General features: G+C 35.5%; 1 protein-coding gene across 2 annotated transcripts in view; it reads left to right on the forward strand.

Moving 5' to 3' along the window:
• Positions 1-9,147: 9,147 nt before the first annotated feature.
• The window catches only part of Ppp4r3cl2 (protein phosphatase 4 regulatory subunit 3C like 2), a 107,684-nt gene continuing 97,221 nt past the window's right edge, over positions 9,148-19,610 (forward strand). For both annotated transcript variants that reach the window (XM_017602306.2, XM_039100289.1), the window contains exons 1-3: positions 9,148-9,219; positions 9,890-9,968; positions 10,507-10,581. The gene's annotated coding sequence lies outside the window, so the exon portion shown is untranslated. The remainder of the gene's footprint in view (positions 9,220-9,889; positions 9,969-10,506; positions 10,582-19,610) is intronic.

Genomic DNA, 19,610 nt, shown 5'->3' on the forward strand with positions numbered 1-19,610 from the left:
CAGAATTAAAAAAAAAATCAACAAGCTGAAGGGCCCAAGTGAGGATGCCTCAGTTCCACTTGGGGGAGAGAAGAAAGCAACCACAACTATGGAGGGGGAGACAGGGGAGGTAAATGGAATGGGGATGGGGGAGAGGGAAACATGATCTGGTATTGGGTGGGGGGAACAGGACTGAAGCCCTAAGGACCTGCAGAAAGAATGGAAACAGGCTACCTTGGAAAAAGGAGGTTGGGAAAACCACCTAGAATTCTCCAGAGACCTGGGAAGTGAGAGACTCTCAGGACTCAAAATGTGTGTGTGGGGGGGGGGTAGATATCAGGCCCTAGAGTGGGGAGAGGGAACTATGGAACCTACCTGCAGCAGAAAGACAGGGCATCAAGGGAGGGGTGGGGCTGCTATAATTCTTCCTGTCTGAAAGAAATTCAGGAAAGGAAATGGAGAAGAGCCTGAGGAGAGGAAAGTCCAACAATAAGCCCAAAGTGGGTTCCAGCTCAAGGGGAGGCCCAAAGACCTTACACCATTACTAAAGCTATGGGGTATTCACAGAAAGGGACCTCTCATGACTGCCCTCTGAAAGACTCAACAAGCAGCTGAAAAAGTCAGATGCAGATGTATGCACTCATCCAATGAACAGAAGCTGCTAACCCCTCCGGTTCAATTAGGGAAAAGCTGGAGGAAGCTAAGGAGGATGGCAACCCTGTAAGAGGATCAGCAGTCTCAATTAACCTGGACCCCTGAGATCTCTCAGACACTGGATCACCAACCAGGCAACACATACCAGCTCATATGAGGCCTCCAACACATATACAGCAGAGGACTCCTGAATCTGGGTTCAGTCAGAGAAGATGCACCTAATCCTAAAGAGACTAGAGACCCCAGGAAGTTTAGAGATCTGGTGGGGCGAATAGAGTGGGTACATCCTTGTGGAGACTGGGGAGGATGTGATGGTGTCTTGATGAGACATTGAATGTGGAAACCTCAGGGGGTTAACCAGGAGGGGAAAAATCTGGAATGTAAAAATAAATAAATAGAGATCTGGCACCTCAGAAGTGTGGAAACCCCTGAGAAGTCAGAGGAGAATATCCTCTGCCCACAGTCCAGACCCAAGAGGGAATCACATAATATCAACTGTGCCTGCGGGGTTCAAGGACCTGCATGAGCAATCAGAGGCAGGACACTTTGATCTCTGCCTGTACCTAAAGCTGGAAGATAGTCTCCAGGATTGCCAACACACCTGAAATCAGAGCACCTGTTCTCAGGAAAGGCTGAAAGAATACAGGAAAACAGTTCTACAGGAGTGCTGACACAGAGGCCTACAGCAAGATCAAGTCACTGTCAGAAACAGCAAGACAAGCAAACACCAGAGACAACCCAATGGCTAGAGGCAAGCACAGGAACATAAGCAACAGAAACCAAGACTACGTGGCATCATCAGAGACCAGTTCTCCCACCAAAGAAAATACTGTATATCCAAACACACTGGGAAGCAAGATTTAGATTTAAAATCATATTTTTGATAATGATGGAGGACATTAAGAAAGACATACAGAACTCTCTTAAAGAAATGCAGGAAAACACAAGTAAACAAGTAGAAACCCATAGAGAGGAAACACAAAAATCCCTAAAAGAATTACAGGAAAACACAATGAAATAGGTGAAGGAAACGAAAATGGAAATAGAAACAATAAAGAAAGCACAAAGGGAGACAACTCTGGATATAGAAAACCAAAGGAAGAGACAAGGAGCCGTAGATACAAGCATCACCAACCGAACAGAAGAGATAGAAGAGAGAATCTGAGGGGCAGAAGATGCCATAGAAAACATCAGCACAATCATCAAAGATAATGTAAAACGCAAAAAGCTCCTAGCCCAAAACATACAGGAAATCTAGGACACAATGAGAAGATTAACCCTAAGGATAAAAGGTATAAAGAAAGTGAAGACTCTCAACTTAAAGGGCAAGTAAATATATTCAACAAAATTATAGAAAAAAAAATCCCTAACCTAAAGAAAGAGATGGCCATAAACATACAAGAAGCCTACAGAACTCCAAATAGATTGAACAAGAAGAGAAATTCCTCCCGTCACATAATAGTTAAAACACCAAATGCACAAAACAAAGAATATTAAAAGCAGTAAGGGAAAAAGGTCAAGTGACATATAAAGGCAGACCTATAAGAATTACACCAGACTTCTCACCAGAGACTATAAAAGCCAGAAGATCCTGGAGAGATGTCACACAGACCATAAGAGAACACAAATACCAATCCCAGTTCCTGTACTGAGCTAAACTTTCAATTAACCTAGATGGAGAAATCAAGATATTCCATGACAAAACCAAATTTACACAATATCTTTCTGCAAATCCAGTTCTACAAAGGATAATAGATAGAAAACTCCAACACAAGGAGAGTATCTACTCCATACAGAAAGCAAGAATATAATTTCCTTGGAATGAAACCAAAAGAGAGACAAACATAATTCCACCTCTAACAATGAAAATAGCAGGAAGCAACAATCATTACTCCTTAATATATCTCTATATCAACGGACTCAATTCCCCAATAAAAAGACATAAACTTACAGACTGGATACATAAAGGGGACCCAGCATTATGCTGCATGCAGGAAACACACCTCAGAGACAAAGACAGATAGTACCTCAGATTAAATGGCTGGAAAACAACTTTTCAAGCAAATGGCCCGAAGAAACAAGCTGGAATTGCCATTCTCATATCAGATACAATTGACTTTCAATCAAAAGTCATTAAAAAAGGTAAGGAAGGACACTTCATATTCATCAGAGGAAAAATCCACCAAGGTGAACTCTCAATCCTAAATATCTATGCTCCAAATGCAAGGGCACCTACATTCATAAAAGAAACCTTACTAAAGCTCAAAGCACACATTGCACCTCACACAATAATAGTAGGAGATTTCAACACCCAACTCTAATCAATGGACAGATCATGGAAACAGAAATTAAACAGAGACTTAGAGAAACTAACAGAAGTTATTAACCAAATGTATTTAACAGATGTTAATAGAAATTCCATCCTAAAACAAAAAGATCTACCTTCTTCTCAGCGTTTCATGGAACCTTCCCCCAAATTGACCATACAGTCGGGCACAAAACAGGCCTCAACAGATACAGGAAGATAAAAATAATCCCATGCATCCTATCAGATCACCATACATTAAGACTTGTCTTCAATAACAACAATAATGACAGAAAGCTCACATGTACTTGGAAGTTGAACAATGCTCTACTCAATGACAACTTGGTAAAGGAAGAAATAAAGGAATTAAAGACTTTTGGAATTTAAAGAAAAAGAAGATACAATATTCCAAAATTTATGGGACACAATGAAAGCAGTACTAAGAGGAAAACTCATAGCTCTGAGTGCCTGCAAAAAGAAACAGGTGAGCATATGTAAGCAGCTTGACAGCTTACCTTAGTACACTAGAACAAAAAGAAATAAATAAATCCAAGAGGAGTAGAAGGCAGGAAATAATCAAACTCAGAGCTGAAATCAACCAAGTAGAAATGAAAAGGACTATACAAAGAATCAATAAAACCAGGTGCTGGTTCTTTGAGAAAATCAACAAGATAGATATGCCCTTAGGCAGACTAACCAGAGGTCACAGAGAGTGTATCCAAATTAACAAAATCTGAAATGAAAACGGATATAACAATAGAATCTGAAGAAATTTTAAAAAATCATCAGATTCTACTACAAAAGCCTATATTCAACAAAACTGTAAAATCTGGAGGAAATGGACCATTTTCTAGACAGATACCAGATACAAAAGTTAAATCTGGAACAAATAAACTATCTAAACAACCCCATAACTCTTAAAGAAATAGAAGCAGTTATTAAAATTCTCCAAACCAAGAAGAGCCCAGGACCAGATGGGTTTAGTGCAGAATTCTATCAGACCTTCATAGAACTCCTCATACCAATACTTTCCAAACTATTCCACAAACTAGAAATAGACAGAGTACTGCCAAATTCCTTCTATGAAGCCACAATTACTCTTATACCTAAACCACACAAAGACCCACCAAAGAAAGAGAACTTCAGATCAATTTCCCTTATGAATATTGACAAAAAATTCTTAATAAAATCTTGCAAACTGAATCCAAGAACACATCAAAGCAATCACCCATCATGATCAAGTAGGCTTCATCCCAGGCATGCAGGCATGGTTTAATATACAAAAATCTGTCAATGTAACCCACTATACAAACAAAATCAACGATAAGAACCACGTGATCATTTCATTAGATGCTGAGAAAGCATTTGACAAAATTCAACACCCCTTCATGATAAAAGTCCTGGAAAGATGACGAATTCAAGATCCATATCTAAACATAGCAAGAACAATATACAGCAAACAAGTAGCTAACATCAAACTAAAGTAAGAGAAACTTGAAGCAATCCCACTAAAATCAAGGATTAGACAAGGCTGCCCACTCTTTCCCTACTTACTCAACACAGTACTCAAAGTCCTAGCCATAGCAATCAGACAGCAAAAAGAGGTCAAATGGAAACAAATTGGAAGGGAAAAAATCAAGGTATCACTATTTCCAGATGATACGATAGTGTACTTAAGTGACCCCAAATGTTCCACCAGAGAACTACTTAACCTGTTAAACAACTTCAAAAATTCGTCAGGGTATAAAATGAACTCAAACAAATCAGTAGCCTTCCTCTACTCAAAGGATAAACAAGTTGAGAAAGAAATTAAGGCAATGACATACTTCACAAGAGTCCCAAATAATATGAAATAACTTGGTGTGACTTTAACCAAGCAAGTGAAAGATCTCTATGACAAGAAATTCAAGTCTCTGAAGAAAGAAATTGAGAAAGATCTCAGAAGATGGAAAGATCTTCCATGCTCATCGATTGGCAGGATTAATACAGTAAAGATGGCCATTTTGCTAAAAGCAATCTACAGATTCCTGCAATCCCCAACAAAATTCCTACTCAATTCTTTATAGAGATAGAAAGAGCAATTTCCAAATTCATTTGGAATAACAAAAAACCCAGGATAGCAAAAGCTATACTGAACAATAAAAGAACTTCTTGGGGAATCACCATCCCTGACTTAAAGCAGTATTACAGAGCAATAGTCTTAAAAACTGTATGGTATTGGAAAAGAGATAGGCAGGTAGATCAGTGGAACAGAATTGAAGACCCAGAAATGACCCCACACACCTATGGTCATTTGATCTTTGACAAAGGAGCTGAAACCATCCAATGGAAGAAAGATAGCATTTTCAACAAATGGTGCTGGTTCAACTGGAGGTCAGCATGTAGAAGAATACAAATCAACCCATTATTATCACCATGTACAAAACTTAAGTCCAAGTGGATGAAGGACCTCCATATCAAACCAGATGCACTCAAACTAATAGAGAAATTGGGGGAGGAGTCTCAAACACATGGGCCCTGGGGAAGTTTTTCTGAACAAAACACCATGGCTCATGCTCTAAGATCAAGAATCGACAAATGGGACCTCATAAAACTGCCAAGATTCTGTAAGGGAAAAGACACTGTCATTAGGACAAAATGGTAACCAACAGATTGGGAATGGATCTTTGCCAATTCTACATATGATAGAGGAATAATATCCAAAATATACAAAGAACTCAAGAAGTTAGGCTCCACAGAGCCAAATAATCCCATTAAATTGGGGTACAGAGCTAAAAAAAACATTCTCAGCTGAGGATTTTGGAATGGCCAAAAAGAATCTACAGAAATCTTCAGCATCCTTAGTCATCGGGAAAATGCAAATCAAAACATCCCTGAGATTTCACCTTACAATAGTCAGAATGGCTAAGATAAAAAACTCAGGTGACAGCAGATGCTGGCAAGGATGTGGAGAAAGAGGAACACTCCTCCACTGTGGGATTCCAAACTGGTACATCCACTCTGGAAATCAGTCTGGAGGTTCCTCAGAAAATTGGACATTCTACTACCTCAGTACCCAGCTATACATCTCTTGGGCATATACCCAAAAGATGCTCCAACATACAACAAAGATATATGCTCCAGTATGTTCCTAGCAGCCTTATTTATAATATCCAGAAGCTGGAAAGAACCCAGATGCCCTTCAACCGAGGAATGGATTAAAAAAATGTGGTACATCTATACAATGGAATAGTATTCAGCTATCAAAAGCAATGACTTCATGAAATTCATAAGCAAATGGAATGAACTAGAAAATATCATCCTGAGTGAGGTTACTCAATTACAGAAAAACACACTTGGTATGCACTCATTGGTAAATGGATATTAGCCAAAAAGATCAAATTACCCAAGATGGTATCCACAGACCACATGAAGCTCAAGAAAAAGAATGACCAAAATTCGGATGCACACTACTTCTTACAGGAGGAAAAATATCCATAGGAGGGGATATGGAAGCCTCATTAAGAGCAGAGACTGAATGAATGGCCATTCAGAGCCTGCCACACATGTGGCCCATATATATACAGCCACCAAAACTAGATAAGATTGATGAAGCTAAAAAATGCATGCTGAAAGGGACTGGATACATATCTCTCCTGAGTGAAACATCCAGGGCATGTCCAATACAGACGTCAATGCTAGCAGCAAATCTTTGAACTGAGAACAGGACCCTGTTTATGGGAATTAGAGGAAAGATTGAAAGAGCTGAAGGGGCTCTTAACCCACTAAGAACAACAATGCCAACCAACCAGAGCTTCCACGGACTAAATGACTACCGAAAGCCTATACAAGGACTGACCCAGGGCTCCAAGTTCATATGTAGCAGAGAATAGCCTTGTTGGGGCACCAGTGGAAGGGGAAGCCCTTGGTCCTGCCAACGTTGAAACCCCAATGCAGGGGAATATGAGGGGGCAATAAGGGGGATGTATAGGGGAATACCCGTATGGGGGAAGGGGGGAGGGAATGGGGACTTATGGACAGGAAACCGGGAAGGAGAATAATGTTTGAAATGTAAGTAAAGAAATATATCTAATAAAAATTAAAATAAATAAATAATAAAAAGATATTGCAGCTATTTTAATTTAATATTTTAAAAATATATAAAAATTATAAATTTTATAAAAACTGTACTTACAAAAATAAATTTTATACAACATATTTTCATGTCATGTTTTTACTTTGCCAATTCATCCCAAATCTTTACACCCACTCAACTTTATGACCTTTCATTCTCTCTAGAAAACAAGTAGGCAAAAACAAAACATAACAACAAAAAAGGCCAATGAAAAATGGTAAAGACCTTCAAGAATAAACACACATACACACACAAACAAATGCACACACACACACACACACACACACACACACACACACACACACACACACCAAAAATAAAGCCCCATTCAAACATTAAATCAGGGACCCTAATATTCAAACAAAAGTGCAGGAATACAAAAATATCCAAGGTAGCAATGTGACAAAAATGTATATACAATATCATTGTGATCATTTTGTGTTGATTATTTGCTTCTTGTCATTGGATTCTATCCTCAATGTGCTTAATATATACAGTGAGACTAAACTGGCAAAATATTTTCTTTACAAATAGGTGCTCATTGCAGATAGTTTCAAGGTTAAAAGTGGGAGCCAGTGTCCTCTGTCCACCCTCAGCACTGAGACCCTCTCTGACTTGAACCTGTCAGAATCTCTGAGCTCATATTTCTATCAGTTCTGTTGTGCATTAAGGACACAATTTACTTGGTATCATTCATCCTCTCTGTCTCTTACAGTCCTTTGCCTATATTTCCATATAGCTCCCTGATCACCAAGGAAAAAAAATTGATGAAGATCCATCCCATTTAGGACCAAGTCTTCCAAAATCCGCATATAGTCTCCATGTTAGTTCCCATGTACTGTCTAAGGAAGTTTTCCAGAGTTTGGCTGTGCAAGGCACTGACCTATGTGTGTATAGATCATAAGGAGTCATTTTTGTGCTATAATTTCTAAGCAGAATAATAGTATTTGTTGTTCTCCTAGTTCCATGTTAAGTCTCAGGTTCATAGCCACTTAAAAACTTAAAAAAGAAGCAATTATATCAACGAAATGATCATGCTTACATGTGTGGCCTAACTTCCTTACTGAGCAACACACACACACACACACACACACACACACACACACACACACACTGAGAGAGAGACAAAGAGACAGAGACAGAGAGACAGAGACAGAGGGACAGAAAAACAGAGAGAGACAGAGAATCAGAGACAGAAAGACAGACAGAGACCAAGAGACAGAGACAGAGCAGACAGAGATGGAGAGAGGCACAAACATACACCATAAAAGGAAACACAGAGGAAATCAGAACAAATTTATATCTTAATATCAATTAAAAGATTCTGTCATTTTCACTAGACTGTCATAATTTCTGAAGAATCCCGAGATAAAAGACACAGTGAAGCTTTTCCCCTCTGAGTTCAAAGTTCAACTTTATAATCAGGTATGTCAATTTAATCACTTCTCCTATAAAAGCATATGTTCTTGGAATAGTAAATGATTTATTGATGTTTAAAAAATGTACTTATTTTAGATAATCATGTCCTTGGCATACACAATTAATATATGTAGTATAAATGACTTCAACAGGAATTTCCAGGGAGACAGGACTAATGACATATTGATTGGGTAGTGCTTGTATGTGGCTTGCCCACACAGTACTTTATCCTGGAAACCTTTTCATCAGCATTACAATGTTAACATCTAGGGCCCTTTAAGAAATGGACCTAGTGGAGGGGCTAGAACCAACTGCCTACAGTTCCAGTTTCAGGAGATCCATCAATCTCCTGGAATCTGTGGGCATTGCAATTACATGTGTATATCCCCACATAGAGATGAACAAATAATTAAAATTAAATTTAAATCCTAAGAAAAGAAATTGATTTAATGGAGTGTTCTCAGAGCATTATGGGTACTATTCTAAGACGAGTATACTAGTTTTCTGATACAAGTTCTCAAGAAGAAAGCTGCTAGGAAAGCATGAATCTGACTCTAGTCAGTTATTGCTTTTTTCTCTCTCCAATGTCCTCTTGCTTTCTTTCTCTTACTGTCCAACTTATTTGAGAAGCACTCCTTTGCTTCCAAACAGACGTCACCATGGCAACAGAGAATGATGTGACAATGCCTTGAGGGTCCTCACCAGAAGTGAGTATACATTACTACTGTGTACTTGAAGACCCAGACCTGTAAGTGAAATAAACTTTCTTGTAAGAATATTGCTTCCTTCATAACAAAATCTACATAGTTGATAGATGACAGATATATAGATAGATAGATAGATAGATAGATAGATAGATAGATAGATAGATAGATAGATAGATAGATCTCAGAAGAATCGGTCCAATAATTACAGAGTTGAATAAATTCTATAACTAGCTGTATGAAAGCTGGAAATGTTTTAATTCTGGTAGCATGAGTCTTAAAATCTGGGAAGTTAGAACCAGTAATGTTAATCATATAACACTCAGTCCCAAGATATAATTCTGAAAACTTGGTGGGGAGGTACTGGAGAACAAAGACTGAAGAACCTAGGATCTGAGATTCCAGAGGAAGAGAAGGTTATTCCTCTGTGCCTGGTGTTGGGGGCCATGGGAGAGAGTTTTTTCTATTTTTGTTATATCTGGCCTCTTGAAACAATGGAGGTTGTTCACACTGAAGCAATTTTTTTAACTCATTCAACCAATTCAAATGCTAGTCTTCTGTAGAACCACTTTTATAGGAACATTCAGAAAATTTATTGTATCAGTTAAATGGATATCTAAAATTAACCATCACAGTCATACAACAATGTGGGATTTATATATAAATTTGATTTACTATCTTTGTTGGTTTCACCAAATAATTTTCTGTCCCTAGATGATGCATGTTAAATAAATGGAAATATCGCTTCATTTGGTTTCCTATGATAAAAACACACCTCAAAATCATTGTAAACGTGAGTAATTCAAGTATAGGAGCATTTTGTTTATTGATGGACTTTATAAAAGTAAGATTGCCATGTCTTCTTTATCTAAGTTCCTTTACACACTAGAATTGGATTTATATGTAATCTGAGTAAATTCTTTCCTTTTAACTATTTTAATGAAATCATGAATCTCTTATTCATAAAAATACTAAGTAAACTACTTCAAAACCCAAGATTTATGGTAAGTACTGATATATGAGTCTTCCTTTTAATCTTTACCTACTTTTTCATTATGCAGTGATACTGACATTTGTAAGTCAGAATTCTGTCTCCACATTTTCTACCTTAGAGTCCAAAAGCCAACAATGGCTTAACATCTAGTCTTCCTGTCAGTTACAACTCTTAGAGGGTTTTTATTTGATTTAACAATGATTTATGGGAAGTTCCTGATAGTAACTGCCACAGCAAGAGTCATAGATGCTTGGGACTATTGTATTTGAATCATTCAACTCACTTGCTCACTAGGGTTTTCTAATTATAGTTGACTTCATTTTGATATTTTCCACAGGAAAAGAATGTACTGGTCCTGGTGAACTGACCCTCTAGTCAAGTTGACAGTTGTTTCCTTGTAGCAAGTTAACAGGTGAGTCTTGAGGTTTGCTCTGAAATAATCTGGAGATTTCAATGCATAGGCTAGCATCTCTAAATCTGATAGCATAAACACTGGGAAAACACTGAGTTTCTAGACTTGGATCATGATAAATACCTTAAAGAAATTCCACTTGGTGAGTCCTTTGCAGAACACTTCTTCCTGTAATAAATATATCTATATATCATAGTGTCATTTATCATATTTGCAGCTTTCTGTGTAATATTCATAGTGAAGAAATAAGAGATGACTTGACTTCAATCTTATATAAAATGATCACTACATTCTTATAATAAAATATATTTTCTTTACATAACATCACTTTTAATCAGCTTATATTATCTTCAATATATTTAAAAGGCAAAGATACTCGCTCTTGGAAAATCTTAGGAAGAATTTCACAAAATGTCATTATCAATATTTTATTATTTATAAAGGTTGTAATTTCACTCCTTTTGACATTTTGCACTGAGTGATTGAGGTAAATTTTAATTTGTTTAGATTAATTTTTTTTATTTTAGGTGTATGAGTACCTTGTCACCATGCATATATGTTCAAAATGTACTTGCTTGGTGCATAAGTTACTCAGAGAAATTTATTGGATCCCCTTTAACTGTAGTTACAGATAGAGTTTTAGCACTGTGTAAGTGCTGGAAATTGATCCCAGGTACTGGCAAGAGCAACAAGTGCTTGTAACAACTGAGCCATCTCTCCAGTCTCTTAATTGTTGTATAATAAGAAAAAAAATCAGGGATAATTTATATTGATAGGAAAAATGAATAAAGGTAAAAGTTTTGAAAAAATTCAGGAAGTAAATGGAATAAGCAATTATTAATATTTTCCTTTTTAACTCATCAACTTGACAGTCACAGGTACTTGTCATGAACATTGAACCACACTCTCAATAGAGATAGATCAATAGAAAAATGTTTCCCCACTACAGGCAAAGAATTAATTGTTCTATAGTCAGTTGCATGAGTTCATGAAGCTAATAGGACCTATATTGAGGTCATTCTACCACCTTTCATCTCCAAGTTTCCCAAACTTCATAGTGCTTAACATCTGGACTTTGCAATGTATATAGATGAACTTTGTTAAATGATATATTGATGTGAAAGAACAAGCCACACATGAGCAACTTCAATGCTTCTTAAAGTATTTCTACATTGTTTTAAATTAATCTATAATCAAATTATTCTTGTAGGCAAAAATTCATGTATTGTTTTAAAAAGTCAAGTACTGTCACTTTCTTTGTGCTCATCTGATTTTGAGATGCCAGCTCATATGATTGACAATTGATAATACATTGTTTTGTTCTCTAACAAGAATTCAGTATACATTTTCAGTTAGCTATTCTAGAATGTGTTTTTTTAAAATGATGGTAATTTGTTATTTCAGCACAGGGTATATATTAAGGCACAATCCAATGTGTTGATGCATAATATATGCAAATTTTCACAATTAATAAGTCTTGTAGTGGTACAGGTTTTTTCCCCTGTATCCATGAACAGGATTTTAGATAAAGACTTCTTATACCTTTTTCTAAACATGAAAATTTATGGTAAATAAATGGCTTATAGTACTTTATAAGATCATTTTTTAATAGAATGGATTTCAACTTTGGTAGTCAATAGAGGAATTTCCCAAAACAAATCTAGACGCAGTCATTTCACTTTTTTTCCGTTGTATCTATTTATAGTTCTTCAATGCTAAACTCCACCAAACATGAAGACTTCTTTCTTACACTTTTTTTCAAAATGGCAGCCATTCTTAAATAGGATGTTTAGGAATGACTTTCCAAGGAGAAGAATAAAAGCCACATAAATATAATGCAGTGAACCATGTCACATATTACCCAAATCACCTGCATTTCTGCCATATCACTTGGCATTTGACAGAAGAAAAATAAGGAAAAATGCATATTATTTTGGTAAATAGCAACTAATTAAAAAGTTAGCCTTAAGTTACCAGTTTTATAGAATGAAAAATAAGTAAAGCAAATAAAGGGCCTTAGGGTAAGCCAGTCTTCCTTAGGATCATGCCCATGTCTGTTTCTGTCTTGTTGACATTTAATTTGATGAAATTTGTCAGCTGTCATATATTTTACTGTAAGTTACATTTTCTTTACACAAGTATATTTGCCTTTAAAGAAACATATAAAATGAAGTACAGGATTTAGCATATTATCGCAAGTATCACAAGCATCAACGAACCCTCACTGGCAAAGAATTCTGAAACACTACATCTGGTCCAATGTGTTTTCTTAGGCCAATGAACCTATTTTCCAATATGGTTTTGAAGTTCAAGAGTTATTGAAAATATAAATTGATTCAATGAAGTTCATAAATTGACTCATTTTCAACCTTGTTCCCTCTCCTGGAATCAATGATTCAATTTAACTGCCTTTGATTAATAGAAATAATAATGGCTAACAAATCCTTGGGCCATGTACACACTTTCCCCACACATAAATGATACCTGCTTCCCTCCAAAAATAAGTAAACTGAAAATTTGTCTGTATTCACATCTTTATGCTCTAGGTTGGCTTACTCTGGTGGCCCCGATTCTTGAAAGTATGGCTTTAGATGTGTTAGTTGGATCACTCTATTCTCCTCAAAATATTCCTGAGTAGACAGATACCACAATTGTAAAGTGGACTGAAATGCTGAGAAATTCACAGCAAACAGTTCTTATCCCTCCCCCATATATGTTTGTGTGTGTGTGTGTGTGTGTGTGTGTGTATGCACATCCTTATAAAATATTATTTTATTTTAATATCTTTAAAAATAGGAAATGAATACAGATAGCACCCTCAGTTTCTACAACGAAAGTGAAATAATCTTGTATTAGAATCATCTATGGTGAATATGTGTTTGTGGTTATGATGACATAAATTAGAGCTTTTTTCCAATAGTTAAATCTATAGATACTAAACTTTATATTTTTTGACTGTAGAGAGAAAGAACACAGGAAATAAGCCCTAATTCTAGTGGACTAAAAATGAAGAGGATTAATCCTAGTGGAATATCATTTAAGAATTAATTCCTATTCATTGATTAGAGAAATAACTGCAATGACTATGCCCAGCCCTCATTTAGATTACGTTTTAGGAGTTTCAAATATTTTAATAAAATACAGTCAAAATAAGAACTCTTAATAAGCAAGCATTAAATGTGTTTCAAGACCCATGTAGATGGTCTAAGGATAGTGATTTTTAATACAGTTATATAAAGAATATAATATATTGACACTTTACTTACATGCATTTAATGAATTCTATCATATGACTACAACTTTAATTTTAATTATAATTTTAAAGTTATTAATGTATTTGTGTAAATAAATTTTCTTGTGTGCGGGGGTTTGTAGAGTCCAGAAGGAGGCTTTGAATACACTGCAGATGAACTTACTAAGATAAATCCTGGGTATTGATTTTGGCATCTCCATGAGAGCAGCAAATGCTTCTAACTACTGAATCATTTCTGCAAACCCAACAGCCATATTTTTATGAAGAAAAACTTTAAAGAAGGAATTAGTTTATTTAATGATGCAGTAGAAGTTACTTACAACTTACTTGGCTTGTTGTTGTTGTTGTTGTTAATAATAATAAGATGAAATAGTTATTTATATTATGGCAAGAAAACTTTTTTAAAATCATTATATACTATATAGTGTGTTGTGGCTGTATTTCTTAAATAGAAGTTCAGCATTCCAGAAGATAATAGCATAAAGTGCCATAAAAGGAGAAATTAATTTTTTACTATTGTGATCTTTCCTAGTGTACCCAAATGTTCTGTGATATCACCAAATTCTCGAAGTCTATGTCTATACATAAATATTTATAATTCCTTGACAATATAATAATTAAATGCTGTGCAATCCCAAGTTGTTACAGCCATAATCACAATTAGTAGAGTACTCAAGAAGAGTTATGCTTCAAAGCTAGGTAAAAATTAGCGAGTTTATAGGTAAATGAAAATCTTACTGGTGAGATATTTCCTTAGGAGGTTTGGTATTTTGAATGGTAATGTCCCCTATAGGTTCAGATATTTGAGCAAGTGCTTTTCCCTGTTGGTATCATTTGAGTTAGGAAATGTGGCCTTTGTGGAGGAAGGATATCATTAGAGAAAAGCTTTGAGAGTTTAAAACTTCCACCATTCCTAGTTTTCTCTCTCAGCTTTGAGCTTACATTAAATATGAATTCTGTGCATTCTTTAGTCACCATATATGTTGCTTCTTTCCATGTCTCCCACTCTGATGCATACTTATTCTTCTGGAGCCTTAATGCTTATAATTTGTCTTGGTCATGGTATTTTAGCACAGCAATAAAAAAAAATAAATGAATACAAAGCTGCTATTCAAAGAGGTCCTTCAGGTTCCCAACTCCAAACAATATCATCTGTTGCCAGTGGTTCAGGTTATCCACCCAAACTACATAATGGGTCTCTGTTGTTGATAATACTTCATGCTGTAGTTGTAGAACATAGAGAAATCAAGAAGAAAATGAGGTGAAAGCTTCCAATCTGTTGGTTATTTTTTCAGAGTATAAAAATGTGTTTTGCAAGCTTCCAGGGGAGAAATGGAATCAACGGTTTTACCAGCTGTGCACAATATGTACAAAACATCAATGTTCTCTACAGGGCATTATCATGGTCACTCTGTGGTATTTATCTGTTAGATGGGTCAGTATATTAAGATCCAAAGTGTCTGTACTGAGATGTTTAGTACATTGTCCAGAGTTACTCAAAGGATGGTTTCCGCTGGGTCATTCATTTTGTTTCCCTTTAAGATCGTTGTACATGTTTTCCTAATAAGTAAATTGGTTTAATTTTTAAGTTAAAAAATATAAAATTTGTTCTTGGACAATTCATAGATGTACATAGTTCATCCCTACTCCGTTTTAACCTTTAAGTCTTTTTCCCTATTCATGTCTTTGTTTTCTTTTGTGGCTCACTTGGTTTTACCACGACAATCTCTGTGACCATGGTCATGTAGGTAACCTCTATACCTTAAAAGAAAAGCCATTGTTCCAGGTATTCTGTAGGAAGATGGCCTCTGATGGAAGGCATGGTTGATTTTCTGCTATTTTTTTCAGAACCTTTGAGGAGATAATGTTTAAATCCTTTCATTTGTTAACAAAAAAGTACTGGCTAAACTAGGAAGCATCTGGAGATGATCAATTGGAAAGAATGATGGGTAGCAAATTACTTACTCTGAAAAAAAAGTAAAAGAGTCCAGTCTATTAATCAATAAAAAAATGAAACCATTCCAGTTTAATAGACATTTTCAAGTACATGAGAGGATAGTTTTAGAAGGAAATTAGGGAGTTGATCTCTTTAAAACTCACTAAGGAAAATAGTGACTTAAGCCAAACCAGGCAAAATATAGATTTTGTATTTCTGTTTATTAGAGAATAAAAAGTTGAAACAGGAAACTTTATAAATAACTTTCCACTGATTATTAGCTATGTAATATTAACATTTTGACACCTCAACAGTAAAGTTAAGGGGAAAATAAAGTAAATAGCAGAGTAAAAGTTGAGAAGTAATACTATGCTTTCCTGAATGTTATTTCTTAAATTGTTTAGAGTCTATTTGGAACTATAGTACATATGAAATAAACAACTTTTAAAAGGTAATACACAGAGAAAGAGTATGTGTATATAAATATCTGCAGCTGGAACTTGGGGAGAACTGCCACAAATGGACCACTGCATGCACATATTTATCTTTTGTATGTAATTATTCATTCTGTGATCTTTTGGTGGATTCAAAGGGTTCACTTCAGTTTTAGAGTAAATACAAAACATATGCATGCTAGATTTAAAGTATGGTCAAAGTATTTTCAGTATTGATGTCATATGCAAGAGGAAAACTGGAGTAACCAGATGACGTTTTTCCATCCAAGCTGTTGTATTAGTGGCCACTTCACAACTTATTTGATATAAGTTTTTTATCTTACTGTAGTTTGAAGCTTCTTTTTGTTAGTGGGAGGTGTGGAGAAAGGGGAGTTTCTGAAAATACAGACTTCTAAAAGAAATGCCACGAACCCTGTTATTTAATGGTTTCTGCTTACAAATTGCCATATCTATTTTAGGGTAAAACATAAGGAAATTTCCAATAGCATATAATGGTTGACTTTTGGAAAATGTCCTATAATTTTATCTAAAATATACTATACTTTAATCCTAATGACTGACATGAGTATGATAAATTTCTTTTATGCTTCATAAAGATGAGGTTTGAGCCTCTAAATATGTATCAAATATAATTTATGTTATAATAAAGGAAACTTGTATACTAGCAAAGTTTTATCATTTTCAAAGACTCATCTTGTATTTCTTTTATACATGTGTCAATATCTGTTTATATTTATATCATAATAGGTTTCTTTTACGTAGGTTCAGAAGGATTACTTGTATTTTAAGCTTGTTTTTAGACTCATGAGAGTTGAACAACTATAATGCTATCACAATTAAAGGCTAGTATGACCATGTACATCATATCTGGTGTTTCAAAGCTAAGTTTGGCAAGCATTGTACTAACTGATCTACACCTACAGCCATCATAGAGTTCCTAACACAGTAGTTAATAATTGGTAATTAATTCATAGATAACAAATTAAGTTGGTGTCTAATTAAGAAAATTTCTGAAAGGAGATATTAAAATTTAGCATCTATTTATTCATGTTACGAATGCTAAATGACATGTGATTGAAAAGAGAGAGAAAATAGGAACTAGGTGCAAACAGATTCTTTAATCAAATACAAGCTTTAAATAATTCTTAACTATGATGTCATGAAAATATTACACTAAGAAACCTAGTTTCTATCTGTTATAACTGAGCTTAAGATTTCTGAAAATTTTTATGAGTTTTTTTTTTAATTTTGTGAGTCTATGTATACATAACAACAGTTATGTACATGGCACAGGTATGGAGGTCAAATTTCAACTTAAAGGAGTTGGATCATCTATTGCACCATTTTCCCAGCCTGAGTAAAACTGTAAGCTACAGTCTTATAAGAAAAATAACTTAGGTATGTAGTGTAAGTACCCAAAATTGACAACTTATTAATCTAGGTTATTTGGTTTTTAAAAATTAGCTATTTAAAGACAAGACTATCATTCAGTTCATGGTTTGTGAATTAGTAACTGTAAAAAGAGTCAGGGAAGAGGTGGATCATACTTTTTAAAGACATTGAAGCTTGACTTCTTAAAGGAAAGAATTTTATAGGAAAAACCCTTTATCTCTAAGAAACATCAAGAAGATTACTGCTTGGAGTTTACTGATCCTGTTTTTGATCTAAATCTTAGTTTCAAAGAAAGTTTTCTGGTATAAAGTAAAATAATATGCAAGAGTGGCCATTCTTACATCATGCAAAATATACTTGAAATAAAAAAATTATAGAGACAAGAAAGGCTATGATATAAAAATAAAAGATTCAGTTCAAGAAAAAGATAGAACAATCAGAAATATATATTCCATATCAGAGAACTTAAATATATAACCAATAATGAGCAGATCTGAGGACAGAGATTGACAGCAATAATATAATAACATATTATTTAAATATGTTGTTCCTATGACCCTTCAGCTCCTTCAATCCTACAATGGGGACCCTATTCTCAGTTCAAGGATTGGCTGATAGCATTGCCCTCTGTATTTCTAATGATCTGGCAGATCCTCAAAGGAGACAGCTACATAAGGCTCCTGTCTGCAAGCACTTCTTGGCTTTATCAATCTTACATAGTTTTGATGGCTGTATGTATACATATGGGCTGTATACTCTTGGGGGACAAGCTATGAATGGCCATTCCTTCAGTCTCTGCTCCAACCTTTGTCTCCATATCTCCTCCTCTGAATTTCTTTTCTCCCTTTTAAGACGGACTGAAGTATCCACACTTTGATCTTCCTTCTTCTTGAGCTTCATGAGGTCTTTGGATTGTATCTTGGGTAATTTAAGTTTTGGGCTAACATACACTTAGCAGTATGTACATACCATGTGTGTTTCTTGTGATTGGATTACCTCATGCAGGATGATATTTTCTAGTTCCATTCATTTGCTTATGATTTTGTGAAGCCACTGTTTTAAATAGATGAGTAGTACTCCATTGTGTAGATGTACCACATTTCCTATATCCATTCCTCTGTTGACAGGCATCTGGATTCTTTCCATGTTCTGACTATTATAAATAAGGCTTCTATCAACATAGAGAATGTGTCCTCCTTATATGTTGGAGAATCTTTTGGCTATATGTCCAGGAGTGGTATATAACTGGGTCCTCAGGTTGTACTATGTCTAATTTATTGAGGATACCCCAGACTGATTTCCAGAAAGGCTGTACCAGCTTGCAATTCCATAAGAAATTGATGAATATTCCTCTTTCTGCATATCCCTGCTAGCATTTGTAGTCACCTCAGTATTTGATCTTAGCCATTCTCAATGGTGTGAGGTGGAATCTCAGAGTTGTTTTGATTTGCATTTCCCTAAACAACTTCAGCAAAGTGGCTGGGAATAAAATTAACTCAAATAAATCAGTAGCCTTCCTCTACACAAAAGAGAAACAAGCCGAGAAAGAAAGTAGGGAAAAGACACCCTTCATGATAGACCCAAATAATATAAAGTACCTCGGTGTGACTTTAACCAAGCAAGGAAAAGATCTGTATGTTAAGAACTTCAAGCCTCTGAAGAAAGAAATTGAAGGAATCCTCAGAAGATGGAAAGATCTCTCAAGCACATGGATTGGCAGGATTAAAATAGTAAAAATGGCCATTTTACCAAAAGCGATCTACAGATTCAATGCAATCCCCATCAAAATACCAATCCAATTCTTTAGAGAGTTAGACAGAACAATTTCCAAATTCATCTGGAATAACAAAAAACCCAGGATAGCTAAAACTATCCTCAACAATAAAAGGACTTCAGGGGGAATCACTATCCCTGAACTCAAGCAGTATTACAGAGCAATAGTGATAAAAACTGCATGGTATTGGTACAGAGACAGACAGATAGACCAATGGAA

The sequence above is a fragment of the Rattus norvegicus genome, chromosome X (genome assembly GCF_036323735.1).
Source record: "Rattus norvegicus strain BN/NHsdMcwi chromosome X, GRCr8, whole genome shotgun sequence".
In the NCBI taxonomy this organism is placed as follows: domain Eukaryota; kingdom Metazoa; phylum Chordata; class Mammalia; order Rodentia; family Muridae; genus Rattus; species Rattus norvegicus.